This window comes from Pleurodeles waltl, chromosome 5, assembly GCF_031143425.1.
Source record: "Pleurodeles waltl isolate 20211129_DDA chromosome 5, aPleWal1.hap1.20221129, whole genome shotgun sequence".
Lineage (NCBI taxonomy): Eukaryota > Metazoa > Chordata > Amphibia > Caudata > Salamandridae > Pleurodeles > Pleurodeles waltl.
In genome coordinates, this window is record NC_090444.1 from 1,290,711,720 (window position 1) to 1,290,729,080 (window position 17,361).

The 17,361-nt window shown below is 47.2% G+C and overlaps 1 protein-coding gene across 2 annotated transcripts in view; it reads left to right on the forward strand.

The window, feature by feature from the left end:
* FHL5 (four and a half LIM domains 5) overlaps nucleotides 1–17,361 on the forward strand; it is a 176,606-nt gene that overhangs the window by 141,123 nt on the left and 18,122 nt on the right. The window lies entirely within an intron of this gene.

A 17,361-nucleotide genomic window follows, 5' to 3' on the forward strand; every position in this document is an offset into this window, starting at 1 on the left:
CGGGTGCACGATATGGAGGGCCAGGGGGTCCAATTGGATCACGGCGAAGTATCCGACAGAGTCAGACTGGCCGCCTAATGATAAACCTTGGTATACTTTGAGAGATGCAGTACAGAGATTGAAGGAAGAAGGGATGAAAACAGCTATCTTTATGGGTAATGCCCATGATTTGATGAATGGAATTTTAAGTGTGTCTGTGCGAAACCGGCTGATTAGGGCCGCTCCTCCTGCATATAAGCATGTCATCATGACTTTGTTAATTAATCAGATGGGTAACCCATTGTCTCAGGTGGTAGAAGCGGTGCGTGAGTTAAGTGATTTAGGAGAATGGGCTAAGCCAGAGAGGAATTCACGGTCTGAGAATCGTACTGATAACAACAGGGTGACAAGGCGAGACATGTTTCAGGCCTTGCTGCGAGATGGGGTGACCAGGAATGAAATTGATGGGATAAGCACCAAGGACATGTGGGAAATGTACCGCAAACGCGGTTTGGATAAAAAGGAGGGGAGCAGGAAAGGGAACAAGAAGCATAACAAAGTGGTGAACCAGAGAAAGGCAGGAGGGGAGGAGCGTGAGGGTGAAAAGGGAGAGAGAGGGAGAGAACCCCACAGTAGAGAGAGATCCCCAGAGGACGGAAATTGGGAGGAAGAGCACCGAAGCGCAGAGGGAACCCGGAGCAGGGAGAGAGACCGGGAACTGACAGGTTCTGGGAAAACTCGAGGAAGAGAGCGGGAGAGGGAGCTGGTAAGCTCAGAGAGGTTGCGAAGCAGAGACAGGGAGGAGGAGTTCCCTGAGAATTACCGCAAACTGTATCCAGATTTGACTTGGGCAGACTCTGATGTGCGCAGAGTGAAAATAGATTAGGAAACAGGCCAAACTCCGGTGCAGGGATGGGCTCGCAAAGATAACAGACCTCATGTCAAAGTAGAAATTTATTGGAAACGTGGAAATGTTCAAAAAGTTCGAGCCCTCGTTGACACCGGAGCGGAGGCCACTTTGATTCATGGCAATCCAAGAAAATTCAGGGGACAGTACTTCACCATTACGGGATTGGGCGGAAAAGAAACCCCGGCAGTGCAGATAGTGGTTCCCATGAAAATAGGGGCACTTCCAAAGAGAGAATACACTGTCCTGATTGTGCCCATTCCCGAATACATTATTGGAATTTACATTTTGAAAGGGATGACCCTACATTTGGAAGATGGATGTTATCAATTTGGTTCCAAAAGATTTATATCAATAGCCGCCGCAAGGGTGGGGCTGTTGAAGATTCCTCCGGTAACACTTCCCCAAGCTCTTAAGGTGATTCAAATGAAACAGTACAGAATACCGGGAGGACATGAGGAGATTAGCCAGACTATACATGATTTACTAGAGGCCGGGGTAATAGCTCCCATCACCACTGCGTGGAATAATGCCCTCTGGCCTGTTCGTAAAAGTGATAACAGTTGGAGGATTTGCATTGATTATCGCCAATTGAATAAACATACACCTCCTCTGACTGCAGCGGTCCCAGACACCATTACCTTGATTGAGAACATACAGAAACACAGTGGGACTTGGTATGCAACCATTGACATTGCCAATGCCTTCTTTACGATACCAATAGCTACTGAGAGCCAGCCTCAGCTGGCATTCCAGTGGGTGGGGCGTCAGTACACCTTCTGTAGATTACCCATGGGGTATTTACATAGCCCCACTATCTGCCACCGGCTGGTGGCAGAGCATTTGGATGAAGTACCAGTGGTTCCTGGAGTGCAAATTTCTCACTATATAGATGACGTGATGATGCAGGGAGAGACGCAAGAACAGGTGCAAATTCAGCTAGACAGGGTGGTGGAACATTTGCAGAATAAAGGGTGGGAGATTAACCCCGAGAAAGTGCAGGGACCGTCTCAGAGCGTGAAATTTTTGGGCATTCAGTGGAATCAGGGACACAGAGAAGAGTTGCCAAAAGTGAAACAAAAGATTAAGGAATTCGCAGTACCGCGAAATCGGAAGGAAGCCCAGAGTTTTATTGGACTATTCGGGTATTGGAGACAACATATACCCCATTTGTCTCAGATTTTGGCCCCATTGTACAAAGTTACACGAAAGAAAAATGCGTTTGAATGGGGAGAGCAGGAGCAGCGCGCGTTTGAATTGGCGAAAGACGCCATTCAGCATGCTTTGGATTTGTGGCCGATTCGAGAGGGAGACATTGAGTTGAATGTGACAGTCCAGGGGCAGTATGCCAATTGGAGTTTATGGCAAAAACAAGGAAGAAAGAGGGTGCCCCTGGGATTTTGGACAAAGAAGTTACCTGAGGCAGGAGAGCGGTATACTCCCTTTGAGAAGCAGCTGCTGGCCTGCTATTGGGCCCTGGTTGATACTGAGCAAATTACACTGGGACACAATGTGATTTTAAGGCCTGAAATTCCCATCATGCAGTGGGTGATGAGTTCCCCAAAAACTCATAGAATTGGACATGCGCAAGAAGCCAGCATTATAAAATGGAAATGGTATGTCCAGGACAGGGCACGAGCGGGTCCAAAAGGGACCGCCGTTTTGCATGAGCAGGTAGCGCAGGCTCCAGTGGAGAATTCCGAAATGTTGCATGATGTACCTTCAGTGTGTGAATCCCCAGTAGGGTGGGGCCAGCCGTTCGCAGACTTGTCTGCAGATGACAAAAAACATGTGAGGTTCACAGATGGTTCAGCCAAATATGTTGGAGCGAAAAGGCACTGGAAGGCAGTGTCCTATAATCCTGTTACCAAGAAGCTTTTGACAACTACAGGACAGGGAAAAAGTAGCCAGTATGCAGAGCTTTATGCCGTGTATCAGGCTTTAAAACAAGAGCTACCCGGAAAATGTCACATTTATACAGATTCCTGGTCTACCGCCAATGGGTTAGCTACTTGGCTTCCCACGTGGCATGCACATCAGTACAAAATCCATAACAAAGAGGTATGGGGGAAGGAGTTATGGCAGGAGATCTGGGAAATGTTACCTCAAAGCACCGTGACTGTCTATCATGTGGACGCTCACTGTCCAACTGATTCATTAGACCGATGGTTCAATTGTCTTGCAGACGATCGAGCCAAGATTCAAGAGGCTGAAGTGGAGGCGCAGAGTTCTGATTTGGTGGGAATGGCTAAATGGGCACACCAGAAATGCGGACATCTTGGAGAAAAGGCTACTCACAGGTGGGCTGAGATTAGAGGGATGCATCTTCCCCTAGATTTGATTAAAACAGCGATCATTGAATGTCCCATTTGTCAGCATGCACAGCACAGACCGGTCCCACAGGTGGTGAGAGGCCAGCTAGGTAGAGGTAAATTGCCAGGACAGATTTGGCAGATTGACTACATTGGACCAATGCCAGTGAGCAGAGGGTGTCAGTATGCCTGCACTGTGGTAGACACTTACTCTGGTTATCTCATAGCCTTTCCCTGCAAGCGCGCAACTCAGCAGAGCACCCTGAAAACACTAGATCTGTTGATTCTGTACTATGGGGTGCCACTCCAGATTCAAAGTGGTAACGCCAGCCACTTCAAGGGCAGACTAGTGCAGGACTATTGTGCACAACGCAATATTGAGTGGATTTTTCACATACCTTACTACCCACAAGCAGCGGGACTGATTGAGAGAATGAATGGGTTGCTGAAAGAACAATTGCGTAAACTGAATGATGGGACACTGAAGGGGTGGAGGGATAATTTGTATGATGCATTGCAAATTTTGAACAACCAACCCCTAACAAATGCCGAGACACCTCTCATGAGAATGCTGACACCTGCTTTACAGATTAATCCGTTTACAACGAGCAATACCATTGTGTATTGGGAAACAGCTCCAGGAGCTTTGGCCCCATATCGAGCTACACCAGAATCTGCAGGACTTGACTTACATGCTTTACACATGCATCGATTGAAACCTAGAGACATCACTCTGATTGAAACTGGGGTGGGAATTCAGATTCCCCCTGAGCATTACGGTCTGATCACCCCTCGATCTGGGCTTGCCTTGAGGGGCATCCAAGTTTTAGGAGGCGTGATAGATGCAGACTACCAAGGCGAGTTGAAAGTCATTCTTTTGAACAGTGGTGCAGAGTGTGGACCATTGGCCTCTGCTTTCATTGGCCTTCGCTTCCATTTTGGTTCACGACTCCATTTTGTCGAGTCGGGTTCGGTGCGTAAGGCACTGTTCTGTGTTTTTCCACAAGCTTCGGCAAGCTGAAGGGTGGGGTGTTTTTCTGCTCAACTTCGCTCCATCTGCCTGGTACGAAGGGCGCTATTTACATTCCACGAGCTATCAGTTAGAACAACAGGGGGATGCGCCTGTACACAAGGAGGAATGCAAGCTGCCTGTACACAAGGAGGAATGCAAGCTTCACCTTGGAGTCCTCTCCTGGGAACTTGGCCGTTCTGAGGAGACGTCTCGAAGGATGAACAAGGTACCGCCGATTGCACAAGTTGTAAAGGAGGGGGTCTTTTTCTAGAAAAGACTCCTGGGCGTTAGTAAATACTATAAAAGTTGGGGGCCTGGATGGGCTGGTTTAGGAACTCTCTTCTGGGTTGGACGCAACGCCAGGAGGACTGATTGTCCCGAACAGAGGCTCCCTGTGCTAGCTGATTTGGGTTTCCCAGCTTTGTGTACGGCGGAGGGATGCAGACGCTCTTTTCGGTGAAGCTTTTCAATTTATTAAGTGTATTGTGTGTGCGCGCGTAATATGTACTTATTCTTGCAGTCATTTTCATGCTATTGAGCATTGAAGTATATTGTGTGTGCCCGCGTAATATGCACTTATTCTTGCAGTCATTTTCATGCTATTGAGCATTGAGGTATATTGTGTGTGCTTGTATCATATGCACTTACTCTTGCAATTATTCACAGAGTGCTTATATCTTTCCTGATTTATATATATATATATATTAGTGTGGTTTAGTTTTGCTAGCTGAGAACTTGCCCCTTAAATAAACTTGATTATTCTACTTACGAAGGTGTTTGAGAGTGATTGCTTTACATTGTGCCTTAAAATATCCTGAAGTGCATAGTTTTGATATTCTGAAGAGTAAAGCAGCACAGCAGGCTAAGGAGAAGGGAAACTTCTACAATAAAAAAAAACAGCTTGCATACAGTGCCCTTAGAGCCTTACTAATTCACAACGACATATATTTCTGATGATTGTGCAACACGTGTCTGCAATCCTTCAACAATAAAAACAACAAATCGCATGTCATACCCTTAAGGCCTTACTAGTCCACAAAGATATATATTTCTACTGATTATGCAACACATGTACGCAATCCTTTAACAAAAAAAAACAACAAATTGCATGTGTTGCCCTTACAAGTTCTAGTTCACAAAGACATATATTTTTATTAATTGCGCAACACATGTACACAATGCTTCAACAATAAAAAAATAAAAAATAAAACACGATTGCATGCGCTTATATTACAATTACCTTGTTGTTTAGTATTGCCAAGAGGAGCGCAATTATTTAGAATGAGGATCGTGGTTTTCTTTGTCCTCACCTTTAAGGGGACGGCAGTCCCCGGAGCCTTCCCAATCCTACTGTGCAAAGGCAGAACTTCAATTAACTCTGCTTCTGCTCACCTCATCAAGTTAGTGCAGATTGGTCTCTCTGCAGCGGGGGGCAGGCAGTCTTCCAGCACCAGCCATCAGGTGGGGGCACTAAGGAACCTCCTGGGGTGGTTCACTGTTAGAAATGGGGTCTCTGGTTGGTAGTCAGTTAGCACTTTCTCCAAGCAGGGACCATCACTCTAGTCAGGGTAAGGGAGATATACAGCTCAGAGAACCCCTGCTCACCCACTTGAAAGCTTGGCTCAAGCAGTCAGGCTTATCTCAGAGTCAATGTGTAAAGTATTTGTACCAACACACATATTAACACAGTGAAAACAGAACAAAATCACTCAAGAAAAATAGCCAATATTCATCTTAGTAAACCGAAACAATTCAACATACACAAACAAAGTTATGTATTTTAAAAGATGAAAACTTCAATATAGCGCTTAGAAACACAAATGCTTCAATTTGGTGTTATCACTGTGTCGTGGTGGAATCGTTCCCAAAAATCTGCCGACAATGCTGCCGGTCACGGAATCGCACAGACTCCCAGGTACAGTACCTTTGGTAACGAAGAAACAAGCCAGTGCACGGAGTCGAGGAGGTGAGCCGTCGCTGGATCTGGTGTGGCGTCAGTTCCTTATTGTTGGAAAATGGGTTATTGGTAAGGGCAGGTAGGTACCTACACCTAGCAACAAGCCACTAACCTCCACTTAGGTCCAGTTAGGTCTCAGTAAATTAACCCCAGCTCAACCCTTGGGAGCTTGGCAACGAGCGTCAAGGCTTAACTTAGGAGACAGTGTGTAAAGCATTCAAATATCACAAAACAGTAATTAAATAAAACACAGGAAACAGTTTAAAAATCCAAAACCAATTTATAAAAATAGTTTATATTTTAATCTTTAAAATGACACCAAAACAAATAAAATCGGATAAAGGGAACCGGAGATATGAATTTTTAAAGAATTATTATTTTTCTAGCGCTTAGAAACAAAAAGCGCCAATCGGGTCATCTGGTTGCACCTCGACCGGGGCAAAGTCAAACTTTCAGGCCGACCGCGATGGAGCCCTGCTCGGCTACAGGTCGCGGGAGGCCTCGGTTAAAAAGTTACCTTCTGACTTAGTCTTTATTTTGAAGATTTTCTTCAGCGGGACGAACCTGCCAGTCCTATCCGACCTCCTGGAGCCCTTCTCCGGATACGCGATGCTGGATTCCTCGGTGGAGATTTTTACCTTCGGACTTAGTCGTTTTTTCGAGGTGAAAATCCTTCGACCGGGGTAAACCTGGATCTTGATCCGACGTCCATGGAGCCCTTCTCGGATACGATGGCTGGGAGGTCCCGGTCAACTTTTTACCTTCGGACTTAGTCTCTTTTTCTGAGATTTTTCTTTACCGGGACGAACCACCAAGTCAGGCCGGGTCGCGGTTGAGGCAAGCCGGCTAGAATTTCCGCGGCGGGTCGGTCCCTCTATGGAGCTTTTTTACAAAAATTCTCAAATCTTCTCCAAACTTCTGGGGCTTCACCCAGGTGTCCTTTTAAGGTTTTTTGGGGTCCACAGCTCACCCCAAGGGTCCAGAAGTTCTGAGATGGTCGTTGGGGGGTGCGGACTACAACTCCCAGAATGCACCTGGCGCAAACTCCTTTTTGGCCACTGGGCAGTGGTCAGCTGGTCGCTTTCTTCAGGAGTTGGTGCAGGGGACTCTGGTTAGCAATTTTTCACCTGTAGCAAACAGGGAGTCCCTCCTTGAACCAGTTGAAGCCAGGCAAAGTCCTTCTTGTGGTGAAGCCCAAGTGTGCAGCTGGTGCAGTCCTTCTGAGTGCAGGTTCCAGGTGCAGGCCAGGGGTCCAGCAGGGCAGTCCTTCTTCTCCTTTAGTTCTTTTCTTGTTGAAATCTGGTGGGGATCTGAGGTGTGGGTGCAGGTCTGCCAGTTTTATCCTTGCTCCTGGGTGAAAAGCAGGGGGGTCCTGGTTCTCCAATCAGGTACAGGGTTGTCCCCCTGTGATGACCACTTCCTGGGAAGTGTGGCAAAAATCCATCCCAGAAGGCAACATACTCTAAAAATCCAACATGGCTGAATCTGATTTTTGGAGGTTACATCTGGCTGAGCCCACCCACTGGTGTGGCTAAAAATCATAAACACACCCCTCTCCTGCCCTCTCCTAATCTAATCAAGGGGGCACCTAGTTGTCTGGGGTTGCAGGATGTGGGGGTGTTGCTGGTTGCTCCAAATGTCTTTCTCTGCCTTTGAAGACCAGTTTGGCAGCCCTTCCCCTTCCTGCCTCACCATCTGCTGAGGGGAGATTCTCTCCCACAAGCACATTCCTTTGTGTGAAGCCAGGCCACTTCACACCTCATCAAGGCAGCTTGGCTAAACTGCTGCAGGCTGGCCAATCAGAGCACAGCAGCAGAAACAATGCAGGGCTGAAATTGGCAACTTTTTAGGTAAAGTCTAAAACTTTTTACCTGAACAAGTTATATTAAATCCAACAACTGGAAGTTGTGGTATTTATTACAACAATTAATTTGATACCAAATTCTTGGTATGCATCTTTTAAGGAGACTTTAAAATTTAAAACAAAGTCTCCCCATTCTAGCCTATGAAGGCCATTTACTTCAATGAGGGAAAAACGAATTTGGCTGTTTTTACCTCACCAGGGTTTATAAATCTATTTTTATAAAGTCCCTGCTTATAGTTACATGGCACCCAGCCCTAGGGGCACATAGGGCACACCTTAGGGGTGACTTATATGTAAAAATAAGGTAGTTTAAGACTTTGGAAGTACTTTTAATTCCAAAGTCGAATTTGCATATAACTTTAATTTAAAAGCAGCCAGCAAGGCAGGCCTGCCTTTAAAATGACACTGGGCACCTCAGCAGTGCACCTATGGGTGCACCACCTATGCTGTGGTCCCTAAACCTACATGCCCTACCATATACTAGGGACTTATAGGTAGGTTAACTTAGCCAATTATAATTAGCCTAATTTGCATATTGATTTTACACAGAGCACAGGCCCTGGGACTGGTTAGCAGTACCCAGGGCACCATCAGAGTCAGGAAAACACCAGCATAAAGTGGAAAATGGGGGCAAAAAGTTAGGGGGCCTCTGCAATCAGCCCTGTTTTCTCACACTTATGCACAGGCAGAGTAAATTAATCCAGCCAGCAGCGGGGCAACATCACTGGGTTGTTGTCACGTCATGGGGCTACAGGCTCCATGGCGAAGACAGGTGTCACAGACGTCAGTGACACAGCACTCGAGACTGACAGAGTTACGGTACGTCAGCGGGGCTGCAGCAGCATCAGGCCTGTGATGTTAGGCAGGATCCTCGCACTCCAGTGAGGACAGCAGCTTCGGTTGCAGATGGCAACGTGGGGTCAAGCAGCGGTGTTGGTACGGGTGTCTTCCGGAATTGGTGCACTGGCTTTTCTTGTCTTTCAACTAGTTTTCACTCCCAGGGGCCTCAAGACTGAAGTAGGCACCACCTGGCAAGCTAAGATCCACAGCAGTAGACCCAGAGGCTGGTAGGTGAAGTCTTTGCTGTACCTGAGACTTCTTAACAATAGGGAAGCTCAGTCTAATCCTAATCTAAGAAGGTTTGCAGAAAGAGGAGTCCAGCCATTTCCCTCTTAGGCAGGAGCAGCAGCAGCAGCAGGCCAGCACAGCAAAGCAACAGGCAGACTGGCAGGTCCTCCTCAAGCATCAAGCTCTTCTCCTTGGTAGAGGTTCCTCTTGATCCAGACGTAATCTAAAAGTCTGGGCTTTTGGGTCCACTACTTATGCCCATCTCTGCCTTTGAAGTAGGCAAACTTCATAGGAAAGTCTCTGGTGTTTACAAAATCCTGCCTTACCCAGGCCTGGGCCAGGACTCAGAACAGAGGGGTTGGAGACTACATTGAGTGAAGACAGGCACAGCCCTTTCAGGTGCTCCTCCCTCCCTACTATAGCCCAGTAGACTCATCAGGATATGCAGGACACTCCCCAGCTCCCTTTGTGTCACTGTCTAGAGGGAATTCACACACAGCCCAACTGTCTGTCTTACCCAGACGTGGATTCCACAAGCAGGCAGAGGAAAAGAATGTTTAAGCAATAAAATGCCCACTTTCTAAAAGTAGTATTATCAAACTGGCAACCCAAATACCAACTTTACCAAAAGATGTATTTTTAAATTGTGAGTTCAGAGATGCCGAACTCCACATCTCTATCTGCTCCCAATGGGAAACAACACTTAAAAGATTTTTAAAGGCTATCCCCAAGTTAACCTATTAGAGGGATTGGCCTAGCAATAGTGGGACCCAAATTTGGCAGTATTTCACTATTAGGACCGGTAAAGCACACTGGTACATGTCCTACCTTATAAATACACTGCACTCTGCCTATAGGGCTACCTAGGGCCTACAGTAGAGGTGACTTACATGTAGAAAAAGGGAAGGTTTCGGCCTGGCAAGTGGGGACTCTTACCAGGTCGAATCAGCAGTGCAAGAGAGTACATACAGACACTGCAGTGGCAGGTCTGAGACATGTTTACAGGGCTACGCATGTGGGTGGTACAATCAGTGCTGCAGTCCCACTAGTAGCATTTGATTTACAGGCCCTGGGCAACTCTAGTGCATCTTACTAGGGACTTTCTAGGAAATCAAATATGCCAATCAGGGATAACCAATTACTAACAACATTTAGATAGAGAGCACTTGAACTATAGCACTGTTAGCATTGGTAAGGTGCCCAGAGTATCAAAACCAGCAAAAACAAATTACAGCACAGGGTCCAAAAACAGGAGGTCTGAAGCAAAACGTACATGGAAACTACACCAAGTGCTGCCAGGTCTAACACTCACCAATTGTTACAGGGAGAAGATGTATGCTCTCACAACTGAGAAATGACCATGAGGACTCCTCTTGGCAGCTCTAAAGATAGCATTTACTAACTGTCTTGACAGGGAGAAAAACACTTTGGACTGCACCTCAGTCCTGTACAACCTGCCTCTCCAGTATTTCTCAAGAGCATCTCTCTATCCCACTATCCAACTCCCCACTATCCAACTCCCTCACTCTCCACCTCCTCCTATCTTCCTATCTTCCTATCTCTCTATCTTTTTCCCTATCTATCGATTTCTCTATCTACCTTTTCTCTCTACCTATTTCTCTATCTCTCCCCCCCTCCCGCCACCCCCTCTATTACCTATCTTCCTATCCCCTCACTCTACCTCTCACCCTCACCCACCTCTACAACCCCCCCTCCCCTATCTTCACAACCCTACACCTATCTTTCTCCCTAATCTCCTAAACCTCCTAACACTCTCCCCCCTCCACCCTTAAACCCCCCTCCCCCAGCTCTTCTCACTCTACCTGTCCCCCCCTCCCTCGCGCTTTCCCGACCTCCTGCACGCCCCCGCCCCCCAGCTCCCATTCACCCCCAGCTGACCCCTCCCCCCCCTCCTACCTCATATGGCGGCCGCTGCGTGACCGCGCAGCGGGTGCGCCGCTGGCGCGCCGGAGGCGCGCCAGAGGCAAGCCCGTCTGCGCCCGTCCATGCCTGGCCCGCGCCCAGCACCATGACCTCTGGTCCCCAGCACTCCCAAGCCCCGATGATCCGCTATGACCCCACCACCCTCCATGCCCTCAACCCAGGACGCTCCAACACCTGCTTCCAAGCTCACCCCAAACGCACCCATGGACCCTTCGCCTGCAACTCCTGCAAACGCATCTTCCACCACGCAACAACTACGACCACAAGCCCACGCGCCATCAACCACCTCAAGTGCATCCTAGTCAACGCTCGCTCCATTCACAAACACGCCGTTGAACTCTGGGACCTCCTAGACTCCACAGCACCGGACGTCGCCTTCATCACGGAGACCTGGATGAACGCCTCCTCTGCTCCAGACATCGCCACCGCCATCCCCGAAGGCTACAAGATCTCCAGGAAAGACCGCACCAACCAAGTAGGAGGAGGCATCGCCATCGTCTTCAAAGACTCCATCAGCGTCACCACCTCCACTGAAGACTCCCCTCTTGCCGCTGAACACCTGCATTTTCAGATTCGCACCGACCCGAGGACCACCCTCAGAGGATCCCTCGTCTACCGTCCTCCCGGACCTCGCGCCCCTTTCAGCGACACCATCGCCGACTTCATCTCCCCGCACGCCCTCGCCTCACCGGACTACATCCTCCTAGGCGACCTCAACTTCCATCTGGAACAAAACAACGACCCCAACACCACCACCCTGCTCGACAACCTCGCCAACCTCGGCCTCAAACAACTGGTGAACACTGCCACCCACATCGCCGGACACACACTCGACCCTATCTTCTCCGCCAGCAAACACGTCTTCTTCAGCCACGCCTCCGCCCTTCATTGGACCGACCACAGCTGCGTCCATTTCACATTCCGACGCGAGACCCGCCACCTCCGCACTCAACCCATCCCTCGCCGACAGTGGAACAAGATCCCTGAAGAGCAACTCTTCGCCGCACTCGCCGCCAACCAACCCACCCTCACCACCGACCCAAACGTCGCAGCCCTCAACCTCACAAACTAGATCTCCAACTGCGCAGACAACCTTGCTCCCCTCAAACGCTCGCAGCGACAGAACAACACCAAGAAACCCCTCTGGTTCTCTGACACCCTCAAAGAATCAAAGAAAACTTGTCGCGCACTTGAGAAAGCCTGGCGCAAGGACCGCACCGCTGACAACATGACCGCCCTCAAGAACGCTACCCGCAAACACCACCACCTGATCCGCACTGCCAAAAGGAATTTTTTCACCGACAGACTGGACAAAAACAGCCACAACAGCAGAGAACTCTTCAGCATCGTCAAGGAGTTCTCCAACCCCAGCGCCAACGCCAACGCCGTCACGCCCTCACAGGATCTATGCGAATCCCTCGCCACTTTCTTCCATCGCAAGATCAGCGACCTCCACGACAGCTTCGGACACCAGACCCAACCTAACACCACCGAACCCACATCCCCGACCATCACCATCAACAACTGGACCCACATCAGCACGGAAGAAACCAAATCCATCATGAACTCTATCCACTCCGGCACCCCTTCGGACCCCTGCCCGCACTTCATCTTTAACAAAGCCGACAACATCATCGCCCCGCACCTCCAGACCGTCATCAACTCTTCTTTTTCTTCTGCTACCTTCCCCGAATGCTGGAAACACGCCGAAGTCAACGCCCTACTAAAGAAACCTACGGCTGACCCAAGCGACCTGAAAAACTTCCGCCCCATCTCCCTTCTGCCTTTCCCAGCCAAAGTAATAGAGAAGACCGTCAACAAACAGCTGACCACCTTCCTGGAAGACAACAACATGCTCGACCCCTCACAGACCGGATTCCGAACCACCACAGCACTGAAACCGCCCTCATCTCAGTCACAGACGACATCAGAACCCTGATGGACAACGGTGAAACAGTCGCCCTCATTCTTCTCGACCTCTCGGCTGCCTTTGACACCGTCTGTCACCGCACCCTAATCACCCGCCTCCGCTCCACCGGGATCCAAGACCAGGCCCTGGACTGGATCGCCTCCTTCCTCGTAAACCACTCCCAAAGAGTCTACCTCCCTCCGTTTCGCTCAGAACCCACTGAGATCATCTGCGGCGTACCTCAAGGCTCATCACTCAGCCCGACACTCTTCAATGTCTACATGAGCCCCCTCGCTAACATCGTACGCAAGCACGACATCATCATCACCTCCTACGCCGACGACACCCAACTTATACTCTCCCTCACCAAGGACCCCGCCAGCGCTAAGACCAACCTACAAGAGGGTATGAAGGACGTCGCAGATTGGATGAGGCTCAGCCGCCTAAAGCTGAACTCTGAAAAAACTGAAGTCCTCATCCTCGGCAACACCCCGTCCGCCTGGGACGACTCCTGGTGGCCCACGGCCCTCGGCACCGCACTGACCCCCGCAGACCACGCCCGCAACCTCGGCTTCATCTTGGACCCCCTTCTCACCATGACCAAGCAAGTCAACGCCGTGTCCTCCGCCAGCTTCCTCACCCTCCGCATGCTCCGCAAGATCTTCCGCTGGATCCCCGCCGACACCAGAAAAACCGTGACCCACGCCCTCGTCACAAGCTGCCTGGACTACGGCAACACCCTCTACGCTGGGACCACCGCCAAACTCCAAAATCGCCTGCAACGCATTCAAAACACCTCAGCCCGCCTCATCCTCAACGTACCCCGCAACAGCCACATCTCCGCACACCTGAGACACCTGCATTGGCTCCCAGTCAGCAAAAGGATCACCTTCCGACTTCTCACCCACGCACACAAAGCCCTCCACGACAAGGGACCGGAATACCTCAACAGACGGCTCAACTTCTACGTCCCCACCCGCCCCCTCCGCTCCTCTGGCCTCGCACTCGCCGCCGTCCCTCGCATCCGACGCTCCACGGTGGGTGGGAGATCTTTCTCCTTTCTGGCGGCCAAGACCTGGAACTCCCTCCCCACCAGCCTCAGGACCACCCAGGACCACTCCGCTTTCCGGAGACTCCTAAAGACCTGGCTGTTCGAGCAGCGATAACCACCCCCTTTGTCCCTAGCGCCTTGAGACCCGCACGGGTGAGTAGCGCGCTTTATAAATGCTAATGATTTGATTTGATTTGAAGAGCTGTTCACAGACAGGCCCTTTTATACAAATCTGTACAAAACTTTATTACACATGATGAACAATACATAACTATACAGATTAAAATAGAAAACACTCTGAAACATATGACCCCATAACACTGAAATACGAGGTTAAGACATTACTCCCTCTTTATTATACATTTTGGAAAGGTTTATGACCAAGCATTTTTTGACCTATGAATGCATATGTGCTTTTTTGTAAATCTTAAGTTTTCTTGAAGTGTGTGCTGAGAGCACTGTGTGTCCGGGACTTCTCAGTGCACGGAATTTGTTTTCTTTCCTACACCCATTATCATTTGTGCACCTGTTGCTTTGTACTAATCCAATTTTGTGCCCAGTGCCTAATCAGTCTGCAATCCATTTGTAGGCACAGAGAGTGTGCCGGGGACTCATGCGCTAATGTCGTAAATACCAGCAGGATGGTCAGTCACCCTGGCATAAAGCTTTTACCTTGCTTGTGTCGGTGTGGGGGGTTGTCCTAAACTGTTTTTTGATTGTAAACAGATGTGTGGCCTCTGCTGGTGCTTGATGTTGCACGATATTTTCACATTTCATATTCACAATAGTACTCTTATTATTTACGTTTCCTACAACACTGCATTGCGGCAAGCTACCTGTGTGCTTTTACCAGGCTGCGCAAAACAGTAGTCTCCCACGCGCAAACCCCATATGTGTGCACTCTTGTGTGCAGCCGTGTTCATGTGTAACCAGCCATGTGCCCCTTACCCTTGCTGCATTGCAGCAGCCTTATCTTAAAAGGCAGACACTGGTGGTAAACAGGTGCAGTCCATTTACCTTGTGATTATCGTGGATGAGACACCACCAGTGAGAATCACCCACAGTAAAAATCCAAAAATCGGGTAATCAGGAAAGCAAAAAATTGAGGAGTAGTGCTGGGGCAGAACTCAGTGCAACATACTGATTAAGACAAATGAGGCTAAGGTGTACTCCTTTGCAGCCTAGAGTAAGTCAAGTACTACACATGGCTAACCACTGGTACTAAAAAACACTCCCAAAGAAAACAATGGAAGCAGGCAACAACACCACAAATTAAATATCATGTTATATTAAACTTTATTGAATTCAATTTCCTTGTTAAATATTTTAAATAAAACATAAATGTAACTTTTTGAGTATTGTGGGAGTGTCCAGCCTTATATTTCTTTTGATAATTTTTTATAAGGTGACACGTATAGGGTAACCATCAATTACCCTTAGAGGTCGACACGGAGTGAGATGGTTAACAACAATGAGATAAAATCAATAAACATCACTTTTCATATTGGAGTCAGTAATTCATACGCACCAGGACCCATGTGGCCATGAATCACTACACCAGTTTAGTAAAGTTCAAACATTCATTGCCCTTTAGATTAACAATGCTACGATCAGGTAGACCAAATGGAAGACCGAATAATAAATGTACACGAGTAACACAGACTAATCAAATCATTAAACCACTATGCAGGATAATAACAATAGCAAATGAATGATAGACACAGAATACATTTAGTTATCACAGATTAATTGTTTACAATCAATTTATAAAGAACAGTCAAATTTAGAATGTGGCATCCTTAACTATTAACTGAAATTGATAAGCATGTTTGGGCTCCATGCAAAAAGAAAAGAAGACAAAAATTAATTTGGGAAACATCTGACTGTGGCACTAAACATAAATAATGGTTGGGTTTCTAAAAGAGAAAACATGAAATCTGCAAAAAAAATATATGCTGCAAGAAAAATAAATAAACATTTTGGTTATACCTCTCCTAAATGGATCAACAGGCAGCGATGCCTTCATCAGTGGTGCATCTTCTGGTCATCTTCATTGGACAATGACATAATAGGGAACACTTCAGTAATGTTTGGCCTTAATGCAGCTGAACTGTCAGTGGCAGAAAGCTAAAACACAGCACATTATTACACTAGCAAAATAAAGAACACAACTGAACACAGCAAGGATCTGAGCAGAACTGACTGCACTTACATCACCTAATTCTGCTATATTAAGCTCCTAGAAAGAAACTAGCTAAAACTCTATTGGTCAGTCTATGGGGTGGTTTAGGACCGAGCCTAGTGCATCTGTTCCACATTTCTCAACTATCATTTCTGTATTTTCTGCATTCAACATTGGCCCATCTTCTCTCATTGAAAGCACCAGTTTCTGCAGTAGAATACATTTGTTGCAAATTACACATAAGCCTATTCAGAAAGTCAGTAAGCCTTTGTTTCATGAGTACATATTATATTCAGAAAATCAGAAAATGTTACAGCACTGGAACATAATTTTTCCGCTGCGAGCAAAGAACATGTCACAGGATGCTTAGAAAAACATTTCATAACGTTAGGATTTTAAACTTTGCTGCTGCATTTTTCTAACATGAGGCCTTTTTAAAACGAATTCTTAAATAATAAGCAAAAACACTTCATAATATTTAAATCATTAATCATTTTAGTACATATTAATATTTATTTTTCAGTACATTTAATTATGAACACACAAAATACATTTCAATGGACAGTTATTTATTATTATGGCGAACTAGATTTATGGCTGCCACCAGAGTGCTCATGTTTTCCAAAACACAAGTTTTTCCAAAACATACATTTTCAGTATTTCACATTTTAAACACATTATTTCATTTCGTTTTAGTAGCACACTTTTATCAAGAATGTTTGCGCTCCAACAGTATATAGACTATGTTTTAATAAGTATATTGTAAATAATATTTGCTAATAAAATAATGAATAGTTTGCGTCCAAGATTGTGACACAGTGAGCTCAAAAGATAATGTGAGGGATAGGAAAGGGAAAGTTAACATTCCATTTACTATAAAAAATATTAATTTAAATAAAAACAAAAAAAACCTGTTACAATGTAATCATATATTAGGCTTTAGTACAGGTGTGTTGAGCCAGGGTTCTCGCTATAGGGAGAGCTCCACCCCATGGTGGAGATCTCAAAACCAATTCGATTTTAGGAGTCTCCTCCCTCTCCTTGGATCAAATGAAGACTCGTAAATCTAGATTTAGGTGTAAATCTATGCACTGAGAGGGTGAATTCCATCCATTAGGATATGTATAACTAGGTATAGGCGTAGTTCTTCAAATGAGGATGTCTATGCATGCAAAC